Here is a 14,565-nt window from a genome sequence, read left to right on the forward strand (position 1 = left end):
GAATGCAGATAGCCCTGTGGATAAGACACCCTGGAGTCGCCTTTTGTTCCCATTAACCGTCTACACTAATAGCGTAAATGATTGAGGGAGGCAGGGATGGCTCCACCAGGATGCAACCAGACGGACTGCTGTCCTGTCCGGAGGCCTGGACCTTCTCTCTTGGATTTAACTTTACCATGAATCACAACAGACGCCTAGGTACCTATCTCCTTTAGCTTAGAGAAAACAAACACCAGTTAATTGCGGAGAAGACTACCATTAACCTTATGCTCTATAGAATAGAATGCTAATAAATATTCTTGTGCTCGTTTTTTATTTCCTTATCTCTCTGAGAATATTTGTAGAACTATTTCTGTACTAATCCTGAAAAATATATAAACGACACTTGTGCACAGTAAAGTCGGACTTGCTAACACCAACCCAAGTCTCACGTCCCCTTTATTTCCCCCTCACTCATCGTGCCGACGCCGTCCACCCCTCAGGAACCTGGACTCCGCCGGGGCGGGACCCCGGCACTCCTCCAGCCTCAGTCAAGCTTCAGAGGCACCCCTGGATGACACCTTGACTGCAACCTGTCAGATTCCTTACCTCCCACCTATGATTCTCAACTCAGGTTTCTACTATGTACTCTCATGTTTATTTAAACTTGTTTGAAAAATGTGAGTGGCTACTGATGTGGATTAAGGCTGCCCCAGCTAGAGAAGCCCAAGGTGACCTGGCCTACATGCCAAACTATACGACCCAGTGGACTTTTTTTATGGTATGAATTAGGACCGCCCCAGGGAGAGAAGCCTGGGGCATCCTCACCTGCATGCCGATCTATATGGCCAGATTCGTATCTAAAGTTATATGACCGCACAATAACCAGACCCCATCTGCACTGAAATCATTTAATGACTTTTTACATCATCTTTTCTTTTTTTCTCCAGTAAAAATAAGTCACGTACCCATGCCTTATAAAATTAGCCCTAACCCTCAACTCAGGGCAGCAGCAGGAGCTCTGACTGCCCGTGGGTCCTGTCCCCACGCACCAGCTCTGCCTGCCCATGGGTCCTGTCCCCATGCCAGCGGGGGCAGCAGCAGCGGCAGCAGCAGGAGCTCTGACTGCCTGTGGGTCTTGTCCCCACACACTAGCTCTGCCTGCCCATGGGACCTGTCCCCATGCCAGCGGGGGCAGCAGCAGGAGCTCTGACTGCCCGTGGGTCTTGTCCCCACACACCAGCTCTGCCTGCCCATGGGTCCTGTCCCCATGCTATTCCTCACTATTCTCTAAATAAAAGAGCACTACTGCCAGATCTTGAGAGTCTAAGAAATCTTTCTTTCGACTCCTCGGCTCACCGATCCCGCATCATTTCTGGTGGCCCGTACGGGGACTTGCTTTATCGGCTTGTGAGCTCGAGTTCTGGTAAGTGCCCTTTTCTTCCTTATGCCTTTCTCTTTTTCAAGGATGGATCTAGATTCACTGCTCCATCGGGAACTTTCTTGGATGGCTGTATGAATCCACGTTTGCTGCCCATGGCTACTCTATGGGGCAAATTGTGGCATTCAGCTTGAAGAGATTCAGTACCTTAAGCCTCAGGGTGATGGAGAATGAATTAATCCATTCCTTCCTGACTCTATCTCTAATAGACAAATTTTACGTGGGCGCGGGTCGGCCACTTAAGTCATTAGGACGGCCGCAAATCTCCAAGACTCCCGTGGAAGGTTTCTTTTCCTAAGGCTGGATTGGGATCCCTCCCTCTGGCACCTGACCACGCTCTGAACTGCGAGGAAAGTCCCACTCGGGACTCCAGTTCAAGGGAAGTACCAAACTCTAACCTTTGGTGGAGTATGGGAACCCCTTCTTGGGAGAATGGCTCCAGGATGCAATTGGGTAGAATGTCCCCCAGACTGGCGGAAAATTCCTCACTGTCTTTCTCTTTCTCACTGTCTTTGTCCTTTTCTCTCCTGGGACCATACGCCAGGCACCTATTCCTGCCAGGCAGAATAGGGAAGATGTTCAAGGGATGCCCCCATCATCCCTTGCTACAGGAACCCCAATGGGGGGATTTTCAAGGTAATGGCTCCCTTTCTCTGGGACCATTCACCAGGCACCTATTCCTGCCAGGCAGAATAGGGAAGATGTTCAAGGGATGCCCCGATCATCCCTTGCTACAGGAACCCCAGTGGGGGGATTTTCAAGGTAATGGCTCCCTTTCTCTGGGACCATACGCCAGGCACCTATTCCTGCCAGGCAGAATAGGGAAGATGTTCAAGGGATGCCCCCATCATCCCTTGCTACAGGAACCCCAGTGGGGGGATTTTCAAGGTAATGGCTCCTTTTCTTTCTCCTTTTCTCTCCTGGGGACCATACGCCAGGCACCTATTACTGTCAGGCAGAATAGGGAAGATGTTCAAGGGATGCCCCCATCATCCCTTGCTACAGGAACTCCATTGGGGGGCATCTTCTACAGTCTGTGGTTAGTACACCTAGCTATGCTGCTTTTGCCCTGGGGTCTTCCAGCCTTGTGGCTGGTGGCTGGGTGCCTTCTACTGGTGCTGTGCAGAGGCTTTCCCTAAGGCTTCTGTGAGCCTGTAGGGCTTCCCCCTAGGCTACTAAGCTGGGTCTCTGGAACTCTCTCCAGCCCCAGTCCTCTCCGAGATCTCCGGCAATCCCTAGTCCCACGGGGCGGGCAACGGCAGCTGGGGGTCGCCCCGCGCTCTGGGCTTCTGTCCGGGCCTCTGCCGGGAGCCCTGAGTGCTCAGCGTGGCCCCTCTGCTACCGGCAGACAGAGAGTTTTGTCTGCTGCCTGGGGGAGCTCCGGCGCTTCCCCTCCGGGTCGCCGATCCGGCCTTTGAAAGTTCCCCCGCCCCGGTCCTCTCCGAGATCTCCGGCAATCCCTAGTCCCCCGGGGCGGGCAACGGCAGCTGGGGGTCGCCCCGCCCTCTGGGCTTCTCTCCGGGCCTCTGCCGGGAGCCCTGAGTTCTCAGCGTGGCCCCTCTGCTACCGGCAGACTGAGAGTTTTGTCTGCTGCCTGGCGGAGCTCCGGCGCTTCCCCACCGGGTCGCCGGACCCGCCTTTGAAAGTTCCCCCGCCCCGGTCCTCTCCGAGATCTCCGGCAATCCCTAGTCCCACGGGGCGGGCAACGGCAGCTGGGAGACCTCCGTGCCCTCCGTGTCTCTCTCTGGGACCCTCCGGGCGGCCCGAGCACCAGGCCGGGTCTCCCCGCCAATGGCGGGGAGAGACTCTCCCCGCGGGCTCAGGTGTGCAACTCCAAAGTTTCCCTCTGCGTTTAGGAGTAATTGCGGGGGGTTTAAGTAGGGTTCTGGTCACCTGTTTCCACCGTCGCTCCTCTGTTGTGTTCTCGCTCCTGCCCTAGATGTGTGTGGATCCTCTGGGGGCGTCCGTTGGAAGAAAGCCGCTTGCGGGTACTAGGCTGCCCGTCGGGGTCGGAGAGTTTTCACCTATTTCCACATCCTCCCGGAGGAAAGTCCGTCCGCCTTCCGATGTATAGTCGCGTGGGTGTCTCAGACGTCCTGAGATGCTGTCTGGATATCCTTTGTCAAGCGATAAGTGTCCAAATAATTGTAGACTCGAAGGGCGAGAGACAAAGAGGACTACTCACGGCGCCATCTTGGAATTCCTCAAGTATAATCTCTTAAAGAAGAGTCTGGTTAAGAACTATTCCTGAATATCAAGTTATGATACTAAATTTACCTTTTTTGGTTGGTGTGCTGGTATTCGTGAAAGAAAAATAGGCTTATCATGTCTATAAACACCCACTATAAGTGGTCATCGCTGAGGTTTCTCAATTTTTTCAGTCGCTTTTCCTCTAGGTATTTCTGGAACATTTGTCTTCGTTGATCACTTAGAAGAGACTTTGCTGATCCTAAGCAGGGGGGAAAATAGCATATAAAACATTCAAATAAAAAGTTATCCAAATGTCTAAAATACCATTGTCTAACTTCAACAGCTGCTAAGCAATACTTTCAGTAACTTCGTATTGATTCCTTAGCACGCTAACCACACAAGTCATTTCAACCCCTGTTTTAAAATTTCTCTCCCTTTTGCCTTCTCTTGTTCACAAATTAACTGCTTGCCATCCACTAGGCATGCATTACTTCACTTTTAAATTAATTAACTTCTATGATCACCCACCTCCAAGCTGACCTCCAACAATTCTCACCTCCTGGTAGTCACGCCCTTGTGTTGTCCCCTCCACACAGAATAGGGCTGAGCTGTGTCACCAAGAAAAGTGTGGGAATGATGGAGTGTGGCTTCCAAGACTGTATCATTAAAGACAGTGCAGCTTGGCCCTGCTCTCTCTCAGATCACTTGCGCTGGGGAAGTCAGTGGCCATGTGGAACCTTAAGGAGACTCAAGCAGCCCTATGGAGACGCCACATGACGAAGAACTAAGGCCTCCTGCCAAAAGCCAGCATCGACTTGCCAGTCATGTGAGTGAGTCATCTTGGAAGCAGCTCCTCTGCTGGGAGCCGTGGCTACATCATTTGATTGGCTGTTTGACAGGGACCAGCCGATTAACGCTGAGGGGTGCAGGGCCGCCCCTTGGTGAAGAATAACCGGCCAGCCCCTCACATAGTTCTGAAACCTGTGCTGCTTCTAATTGCCCTTCATTCCTTTTCCTTTCTTAACCTCCAGTTTTCACTCCTTTGGGTGGCTGCTTGGGAGGCACTATCTCCTGGGAAAATTAGATAGCATAAGAGAATGTGACCACCTGCAGGTAACTTTCAAGATATTTTTCAGTTAATTATTGGAGGAGCACACAGTCCCATTTGAGACAATCAGAAAGGAATCCTGCCCAGATAAGATGTCGAATCAGGTTTATGGCCTCCATCTGGTTAATGTTTCCTTCTCCCTCCAGTTCTTTGTCTAAATATATATGCATGGTCCTTCTAAGTTTGCTGGTTAATTGGATGATCAAGAAGTATCTATATATTATTCTTGACCTTCTGCTTTCTGTTAAAATGCTATAGAGGTTTTCTCCTAAAAGCAATAAATAATAAATAATTGATGAGTAGAAGGGCCGAGGGGTGCAGGGATGCCCCTCGGTGAAGAATGGCCGGCCGACACCCCTGATATTTTCTGAATTATATGCATGCTTTCTAGCAAGGTTATGTCTGTACTTATTTCTCTTTTTTATTCTTGAAGCTACATAGTTTAGCTTAGCTTTTCAGCCCTTTACTTTACTAACAAAGTGATACTTTCTCTGGCAGTGTGCTTAAGGGACTGTTAGCTCCACAATCTAAAAGACAAAGGAATGCTTTCACCCCCTAAAGGGCGCAGAAATGTAAAGATGTTTAACTGCCCGCTGAGAATGCAGATAGCCCTGTGGATAAGACACCCTGGAGTCGCCTTTTGTTCCCATTAACCGTCTACACTAATAGCGTAAATGATTGAGGGAGGCAGGGATGGCTCCACCAGGATGCAACCAGACGGACTGCTGTCCTGTCCGGAGGCCTGGACCTTCTCTCTTGGATTTAACTTTACCATGAATCACAACAGACGCCTAGGTACCTATCTCCTTTAGCTTAGAGAAAACAAACACCAGTTAATTGCGGAGAAGACTACCATTAACCTTATGCTCTATAGAATAGAATGCTAATAAATATTCTTGTGCTCGTTTTTTATTTCCTTATCTCTCTGAGAATATTTGTAGAACTATTTCTGTACTAATCCTGAAAAATATATAAACGACACTTGTGCACAGTAAAGTCGGACTTGCTAACACCAACCCAAGTCTCACGTCCCCTTTATTTCCCCCTCACTCATCGTGCCGACGCCGTCCACCCCTCAGGAACCTGGACTCCGCCGGGGCGGGACCCCGGCACTCCTCCAGCCTCAGTCAAGCTTCAGAGGCACCCCTGGATGACACCTTGACTGCAACCTGTCAGATTCCTTACCTCCCACCTATGATTCTCAACTCAGGTTTCTACTATGTACTCTCATGTTTATTTAAACTTGTTTGAAAAATGTGAGTGGCTACTGATGTGGATTAAGGCTGCCCCAGCTAGAGAAGCCCAAGGTGACCTGGCCTACATGCCAAACTATACGACCCAGTGGACTTTTTTTATGGTATGAATTAGGACCGCCCCAGGGAGAGAAGCCTGGGGCATCCTCACCTGCATGCCGATCTATATGGCCAGATTCGTATCTAAAGTTATATGACCGCACAATAACCAGACCCCATCTGCACTGAAATCATTTAATGACTTTTTACATCATCTTTTCTTTTTTTCTCCAGTAAAAATAAGTCACGTACCCATGCCTTATAAAATTAGCCCTAACCCTCAACTCAGGGCAGCAGCAGGAGCTCTGACTGCCCGTGGGTCCTGTCCCCACGCACCAGCTCTGCCTGCCCATGGGTCCTGTCCCCATGCCAGCGGGGGCAGCAGCAGCGGCAGCAGCAGGAGCTCTGACTGCCTGTGGGTCTTGTCCCCACACACTAGCTCTGCCTGCCCATGGGACCTGTCCCCATGCCAGCGGGGGCAGCAGCAGGAGCTCTGACTGCCCGTGGGTCTTGTCCCCACACACCAGCTCTGCCTGCCCATGGGTCCTGTCCCCATGCTATTCCTCACTATTCTCTAAATAAAAGAGCACTACTGCCAGATCTTGAGAGTCTAAGAAATCTTTCTTTCGACTCCTCGGCTCACCGATCCCGCATCATTTCTGGTGGCCCGTACGGGGACTTGCTTTATCGGCTTGTGAGCTCGAGTTCTGGTAAGTGCCCTTTTCTTCCTTATGCCTTTCTCTTTTTCAAGGATGGATCTAGATTCACTGCTCCATCGGGAACTTTCTTGGATGGCTGTATGAATCCACGTTTGCTGCCCATGGCTACTCTATGGGGCAAATTGTGGCATTCAGCTTGAAGAGATTCAGTACCTTAAGCCTCAGGGTGATGGAGAATGAATTAATCCATTCCTTCCTGACTCTATCTCTAATAGACAAATTTTACGTGGGCGCGGGTCGGCCACTTAAGTCATTAGGACGGCCGCAAATCTCCAAGACTCCCGTGGAAGGTTTCTTTTCCTAAGGCTGGATTGGGATCCCTCCCTCTGGCACCTGACCACGCTCTGAACTGCGAGGAAAGTCCCACTCGGGACTCCAGTTCAAGGGAAGTACCAAACTCTAACCTTTGGTGGAGTATGGGAACCCCTTCTTGGGAGAATGGCTCCAGGATGCAATTGGGTAGAATGTCCCCCAGACTGGCGGAAAATTCCTCACTGTCTTTCTCTTTCTCACTGTCTTTGTCCTTTTCTCTCCTGGGACCATACGCCAGGCACCTATTCCTGCCAGGCAGAATAGGGAAGATGTTCAAGGGATGCCCCCATCATCCCTTGCTACAGGAACCCCAATGGGGGGATTTTCAAGGTAATGGCTCCCTTTCTCTGGGACCATTCACCAGGCACCTATTCCTGCCAGGCAGAATAGGGAAGATGTTCAAGGGATGCCCCGATCATCCCTTGCTACAGGAACCCCAGTGGGGGGATTTTCAAGGTAATGGCTCCCTTTCTCTGGGACCATACGCCAGGCACCTATTCCTGCCAGGCAGAATAGGGAAGATGTTCAAGGGATGCCCCCATCATCCCTTGCTACAGGAACCCCAGTGGGGGGATTTTCAAGGTAATGGCTCCTTTTCTTTCTCCTTTTCTCTCCTGGGGACCATACGCCAGGCACCTATTACTGTCAGGCAGAATAGGGAAGATGTTCAAGGGATGCCCCCATCATCCCTTGCTACAGGAACTCCATTGGGGGGCATCTTCTACAGTCTGTGGTTAGTACACCTAGCTATGCTGCTTTTGCCCTGGGGTCTTCCAGCCTTGTGGCTGGCGGCTGGGTGCCTTCTACTGGTGCTGTGCAGAGGCTTTCCCTAAGGCTTCTGTGAGCCTGTAGGGCTTCCCCCTAGGCTACTAAGCTGGGTCTCTGGAACTCTCTCCAGCCCCAGTCCTCTCCGAGATCTCCGGCAATCCCTAGCCTCACCGGGTGGGCAACGGCAGCTGGGGGTCGCCCCGCCCTCTGGGCTTCTCTCCGGGCCTCTGCCGGGAGCTCTGAATGCTCAGCGTGGCCCCTCTGCTACCGGCAGACAGAGAGTTTTGTCTGCTGCCTGGCGGAGCTCCGGCGCTTCCCCTCCGGGTCGCCGATCCGGCCTTTGAAAGTTCCCCCGCCCCGGTCCTCTCCGAGATCTCCGGCAATCCCTAGTCCCCCGGGGCGGGCAACGGCAGCTGGGGGTCGCCCCGCCCTCTGGGCTTCTCTCCGGGCCTCTGCCGGGAGCCCTGAGTGCTCAGCGTGGCCCCTCTGCTACCGGCAGACTGAGAGTTTTGTCTGCTGCCTGGCGGAGCTCCGGCGCTTCCCCACCGGGTCGCCGGACCCGCCTTTGAAAGTTCCCCCGCCCCGGTCCTCTCCGAGATCTCCGGCAATCCCTAGTCCCACGGGGCGGGCAACGGCAGCTGGGAGACCTCCGTGCCCTCCGTGTCTCTCTCTGGGACCCTCCGGGCGCCCCGAGCACCAGGCCGGGTCTCCCCGCCAATGGCGGGGAGAGACTCTCCCCGCGGGCTCAGGTGTGCAACTCCAAAGTTTCCCTCTGCGTTTAGGAGTAATTGCGGGGGGTTTAAGTAGGGTTCTGGTCACCTGTTTCCACCGTCGCTCCTCTGTTGTGTTCTCGCTCCTGCCCTAGATGTGTGTGGATCCTCTGGGGGCGTCCGTTGGAAGAAAGCCGCTTGCGGTTACTAGGCTGCCCGTCGGGGTCGGAGAGTTTTCACCTATTTCCACATCCTCCCGGAGGAAAGTCCGTCCGCCTTCCGATGTATAGTCGCGTGGGTGTCTCAGACGTCCTGAGATGCTGTCTGGATATCCTTTGTCAAGCGATAAGTGTCCAAATAATTGTAGACTCGAAGGGCGAGAGACAAAGAGGACTACTCACGGCGCCATCTTGGAATTCCTCAAGTATAATCTCTTAAAGAAGAGTCTGGTTAAGAACTATTCCTGAATATCAAGTTATGATACTAAATTTACCTTTTTTGGTTGGTGTGCTGGTATTCGTGAAAGAAAAATAGGCTTATCATGTCTATAAACACCCACTATAAGTGGTCATCGCTGAGGTTTCTCAATTTTTTCAGTCGCTTTTCCTCTAGGTATTTCTGGAACATTTGTCTTCGTTGATCACTTAGAAGAGACTTTGCTGATCCTAAGCAGGGGGGAAAATAGCATATAAAACATTCAAATAAAAAGTTATCCAAATGTCTAAAATACCATTGTCTAACTTCAACAGCTGCTAAGCAATACTTTCAGTAACTTCGTATTGATTCCTTAGCACGCTAACCACACAAGTCATTTCAACCCCTGTTTTAAAATTTCTCTCCCTTTTGCCTTCTCTTGTTCACAAATTAACTGCTTGCCATCCACTAGGCATGCATTACTTCACTTTTAAATTAATTAACTTCTATGATCACCCACCTCCAAGCTGACCTCCAACAATTCTCACCTCCTGGTAGTCACGCCCTTGTGTTGTCCCCTCCACACAGAATAGGGCTGAGCTGTGTCACCAAGAAAAGTGTGGGAATGATGGAGTGTGGCTTCCAAGACTGTATCATTAAAGACAGTGCAGCTTGGCCCTGCTCTCTCTCAGATCACTTGCGCTGGGGAAGTCAGTGGCCATGTGGAACCTTAAGGAGACTCAAGCAGCCCTATGGAGACGCCACATGACGAAGAACTAAGGCCTCCTGCCAAAAGCCAGCATCGACTTGCCAGTCATGTGAGTGAGTCATCTTGGAAGCAGCTCCTCTGCTGGGAGCCGTGGCTACATCATTTGATTGGCTGTTTGACAGGGACCAGCCGATTAACGCTGAGGGGTGCAGGGCCGCCCCTTGGTGAAGAATAACCGGCCAGCCCCTCACATAGTTCTGAAACCTGTGCTGCTTCTAATTGCCCTTCATTCCTTTTCCTTTCTTAACCTCCAGTTTTCACTCCTTTGGGTGGCTGCTTGGGAGGCACTATCTCCTGGGAAAATTAGATAGCATAAGAGAATGTGACCACCTGCAGGTAACTTTCAAGATATTTTTCAGTTAATTATTGGAGGAGCACACAGTCCCATTTGAGACAATCAGAAAGGAATCCTGCCCAGATAAGATGTCGAATCAGGTTTATGGCCTCCATCTGGTTAATGTTTCCTTCTCCCTCCAGTTCTTTGTCTAAATATATATGCATGGTCCTTCTAAGTTTGCTGGTTAATTGGATGATCAAGAAGTATCTATATATTATTCTTGACCTTCTGCTTTCTGTTAAAATGCTATAGAGGTTTTCTCCTAAAAGCAATAAATAATAAATAATTGATGAGTAGAAGGGCCGAGGGGTGCAGGGATGCCCCTCGGTGAAGAATGGCCGGCCGACACCCCTGATATTTTCTGAATTATATGCATGCTTTCTAGCAAGGTTATGTCTGTACTTATTTCTCTTTTTTATTCTTGAAGCTACATAGTTTAGCTTAGCTTTTCAGCCCTTTACTTTACTAACAAAGTGATACTTTCTCTGGCAGTGTGCTTAAGGGACTGTTAGCTCCACAATCTAAAAGACAAAGGAATGCTTTCACCCCCTAAAGGGCGCAGAAATGTAAAGATGTTTAACTGCCCGCTGAGAATGCAGATAGCCCTGTGGATAAGACACCCTGGAGTCGCCTTTTGTTCCCATTAACCGTCTACACTAATAGCGTAAATGATTGAGGGAGGCAGGGATGGCTCCACCAGGATGCAACCAGACGGACTGCTGTCCTGTCCGGAGGCCTGGACCTTCTCTCTTGGATTTAACTTTACCATGAATCACAACAGACGCCTAGGTACCTATCTCCTTTAGCTTAGAGAAAACAAACACCAGTTAATTGCGGAGAAGACTACCATTAACCTTATGCTCTATAGAATAGAATGCTAATAAATATTCTTGTGCTCGTTTTTTATTTCCTTATCTCTCTGAGAATATTTGTAGAACTATTTCTGTACTAATCCTGAAAAATATATAAACGACACTTGTGCACAGTAAAGTCGGACTTGCTAACACCAACCCAAGTCTCACGTCCCCTTTATTTCCCCCTCACTCATCGTGCCGACGCCGTCCACCCCTCAGGAACCTGGACTCCGCCGGGGCGGGACCCCGGCACTCCTCCAGCCTCAGTCAAGCTTCAGAGGCACCCCTGGATGACACCTTGACTGCAACCTGTCAGATTCCTTACCTCCCACCTATGATTCTCAACTCAGGTTTCTACTATGTACTCTCATGTTTATTTAAACTTGTTTGAAAAATGTGAGTGGCTACTGATGTGGATTAAGGCTGCCCCAGCTAGAGAAGCCCAAGGTGACCTGGCCTACATGCCAAACTATACGACCCAGTGGACTTTTTTTATGGTATGAATTAGGACCGCCCCAGGGAGAGAAGCCTGGGGCATCCTCACCTGCATGCCGATCTATATGGCCAGATTCGTATCTAAAGTTATATGACCGCACAATAACCAGACCCCATCTGCACTGAAATCATTTAATGACTTTTTACATCATCTTTTCTTTTTTTCTCCAGTAAAAATAAGTCACGTACCCATGCCTTATAAAATTAGCCCTAACCCTCAACTCAGGGCAGCAGCAGGAGCTCTGACTGCCCGTGGGTCCTGTCCCCACGCACCAGCTCTGCCTGCCCATGGGTCCTGTCCCCATGCCAGCGGGGGCAGCAGCAGCGGCAGCAGCAGGAGCTCTGACTGCCTGTGGGTCTTGTCCCCACACACTAGCTCTGCCTGCCCATGGGACCTGTCCCCATGCCAGCGGGGGCAGCAGCAGGAGCTCTGACTGCCCGTGGGTCTTGTCCCCACACACCAGCTCTGCCTGCCCATGGGTCCTGTCCCCATGCTATTCCTCACTATTCTCTAAATAAAAGAGCACTACTGCCAGATCTTGAGAGTCTAAGAAATCTTTCTTTCGACTCCTCGGCTCACCGATCCCGCATCATTTCTGGTGGCCCGTACGGGGACTTGCTTTATCGGCTTGTGAGCTCGAGTTCTGGTAAGTGCCCTTTTCTTCCTTATGCCTTTCTCTTTTTCAAGGATGGATCTAGATTCACTGCTCCATCGGGAACTTTCTTGGATGGCTGTATGAATCCACGTTTGCTGCCCATGGCTACTCTATGGGGCAAATTGTGGCATTCAGCTTGAAGAGATTCAGTACCTTAAGCCTCAGGGTGATGGAGAATGAATTAATCCATTCCTTCCTGACTCTATCTCTAATAGACAAATTTTACGTGGGCGCGGGTCGGCCACTTAAGTCATTAGGACGGCCGCAAATCTCCAAGACTCCCGTGGAAGGTTTCTTTTCCTAAGGCTGGATTGGGATCCCTCCCTCTGGCACCTGACCACGCTCTGAACTGCGAGGAAAGTCCCACTCGGGACTCCAGTTCAAGGGAAGTACCAAACTCTAACCTTTGGTGGAGTATGGGAACCCCTTCTTGGGAGAATGGCTCCAGGATGCAATTGGGTAGAATGTCCCCCAGACTGGCGGAAAATTCCTCACTGTCTTTCTCTTTCTCACTGTCTTTGTCCTTTTCTCTCCTGGGACCATACGCCAGGCACCTATTCCTGCCAGGCAGAATAGGGAAGATGTTCAAGGGATGCCCCCATCATCCCTTGCTACAGGAACCCCAATGGGGGGATTTTCAAGGTAATGGCTCCCTTTCTCTGGGACCATTCACCAGGCACCTATTCCTGCCAGGCAGAATAGGGAAGATGTTCAAGGGATGCCCCGATCATCCCTTGCTACAGGAACCCCAGTGGGGGGATTTTCAAGGTAATGGCTCCCTTTCTCTGGGACCATACGCCAGGCACCTATTCCTGCCAGGCAGAATAGGGAAGATGTTCAAGGGATGCCCCCATCATCCCTTGCTACAGGAACCCCAGTGGGGGGATTTTCAAGGTAATGGCTCCTTTTCTTTCTCCTTTTCTCTCCTGGGGACCATACGCCAGGCACCTATTACTGTCAGGCAGAATAGGGAAGATGTTCAAGGGATGCCCCCATCATCCCTTGCTACAGGAACTCCATTGGGGGGCATCTTCTACAGTCTGTGGTTAGTACACCTAGCTATGCTGCTTTTGCCCTGGGGTCTTCCAGCCTTGTGGCTGGCGGCTGGGTGCCTTCTACTGGTGCTGTGCAGAGGCTTTCCCTAAGGCTTCTGTGAGCCTGTAGGGCTTCCCCCTAGGCTACTAAGCTGGGTCTCTGGAACTCTCTCCAGCCCCAGTCCTCTCCGAGATCTCCGGCAATCCCTAGCCTCACCGGGTGGGCAACGGCAGTTGGGGGTCGCCCCGCCCTCTGGGCTTCTGTCCGGGCCTCTGCCGGGAGCCCTGAGTGCTCAGCGTGGCCCCTCTGCTACCGGCAGACAGAGAGTTTTGTCTGCTGCCTGGCGGAGCTCCGGCGCTTCCCCTCCGGGTCGCCGATCCGGCCTTTGAAAGTTCCCCCGCCCCGGTCCTCTCCGAGATCTCCGGCAATCCCTAGTCCCACGGGGCGGGCAACGGCAGCTGGGGGTCGCCCCGCCCTCTGGGCTTCTCTCCAGGCCTCTGCCGGGAGCCCTGAGTGCTCAGCGTGGCCCCTCTGCTACCGGCAGACTGAGAGTTTTGTCTGCTGCCTGGCGGAGCTCCGGCGCTTCCCCACCGGGTCGCCGGACCCGCCTTTGAAAGTTCCCCCGCCCCGGTCCTCTCCGAGATCTCCGGCAATCCCTAGTCCCACGGGGCGGGCAACGGCAGCTGGGAGACCTCCGTGCCCTCCGTGTCTCTCTCTGGGACCCTCCGGGCGCCCCGAGCACCAGGCCGGGTCTCCCCGCCAATGGCGGGGAGAGACTCTCCCCGCGGGCTCAGGTGTGCAACTCCAAAGTTTCCCTCTGCGTTTAGGAGTAATTGCGGGGGGTTTAAGTAGGGTTCTGGTCACCTGTTTCCACCGTCGCTCCTCTGTTGTGTTCTCGCTCCTGCCCTAGATGTGTGTGGATCCTCTGGGGGCGTCCGTTGGAAGAAAGCCGCTTGCGGGTACTAGGCTGCCCGTCGGGGTCGGAGAGTTTTCACCTATTTCCACATCCTCCCGGAGGAAAGTCCGTCCGCCTTCCGATGTATAGTCGCGTGGGTGTCTCAGACGTCCTGAGATGCTGTCTGGATATCCTTTGTCAAGCGATAAGTGTCCAAATAATTGTAGACTCGAAGGGCGAGAGACAAAGAGGACTACTCACGGCGCCATCTTGGAATTCCTCAAGTATAATCTCTTAAAGAAGAGTCTGGTTAAGAACTATTCCTGAATATCAAGTTATGATACTAAATTTACCTTTTTTGGTTGGTGTGCTGGTATTCGTGAAAGAAAAATAGGCTTATCATGTCTATAAACACCCACTATAAGTGGTCATCGCTGAGGTTTCTCAATTTTTTCAGTCGCTTTTCCTCTAGGTATTTCTGGAACATTTGTCTTCGTTGATCACTTAGAAGAGACTTTGCTGATCCTAAGCAGGGGGGAAAATAGCATATAAAACATTCAAATAAAAAGTTATCCAAATGTCTAAAATACC

General features: G+C 51.3%; 1 long non-coding RNA gene across 1 annotated transcript in view; it reads right to left on the minus strand.

Moving 5' to 3' along the window:
- Positions 1-14,565, minus strand: part of LOC138919312 (uncharacterized) — a 144,291-nt gene that overhangs the window by 74,711 nt on the left and 55,015 nt on the right. Inside the window, exons 12-14 of the long non-coding RNA XR_011429421.1 lie at positions 13,944-14,499; positions 8,629-9,184; positions 3,314-3,869 (exon numbers count right to left, since the gene is read on the minus strand). This is a non-coding gene — a long non-coding RNA (uncharacterized lncRNA). The remainder of the gene's footprint in view (positions 1-3,313; positions 3,870-8,628; positions 9,185-13,943; positions 14,500-14,565) is intronic.

This window comes from Equus caballus, chromosome 20 (genome assembly GCF_041296265.1).
Source record: "Equus caballus isolate H_3958 breed thoroughbred chromosome 20, TB-T2T, whole genome shotgun sequence".
In the NCBI taxonomy this organism is placed as follows: Eukaryota; Metazoa; Chordata; class Mammalia; order Perissodactyla; family Equidae; genus Equus; species Equus caballus.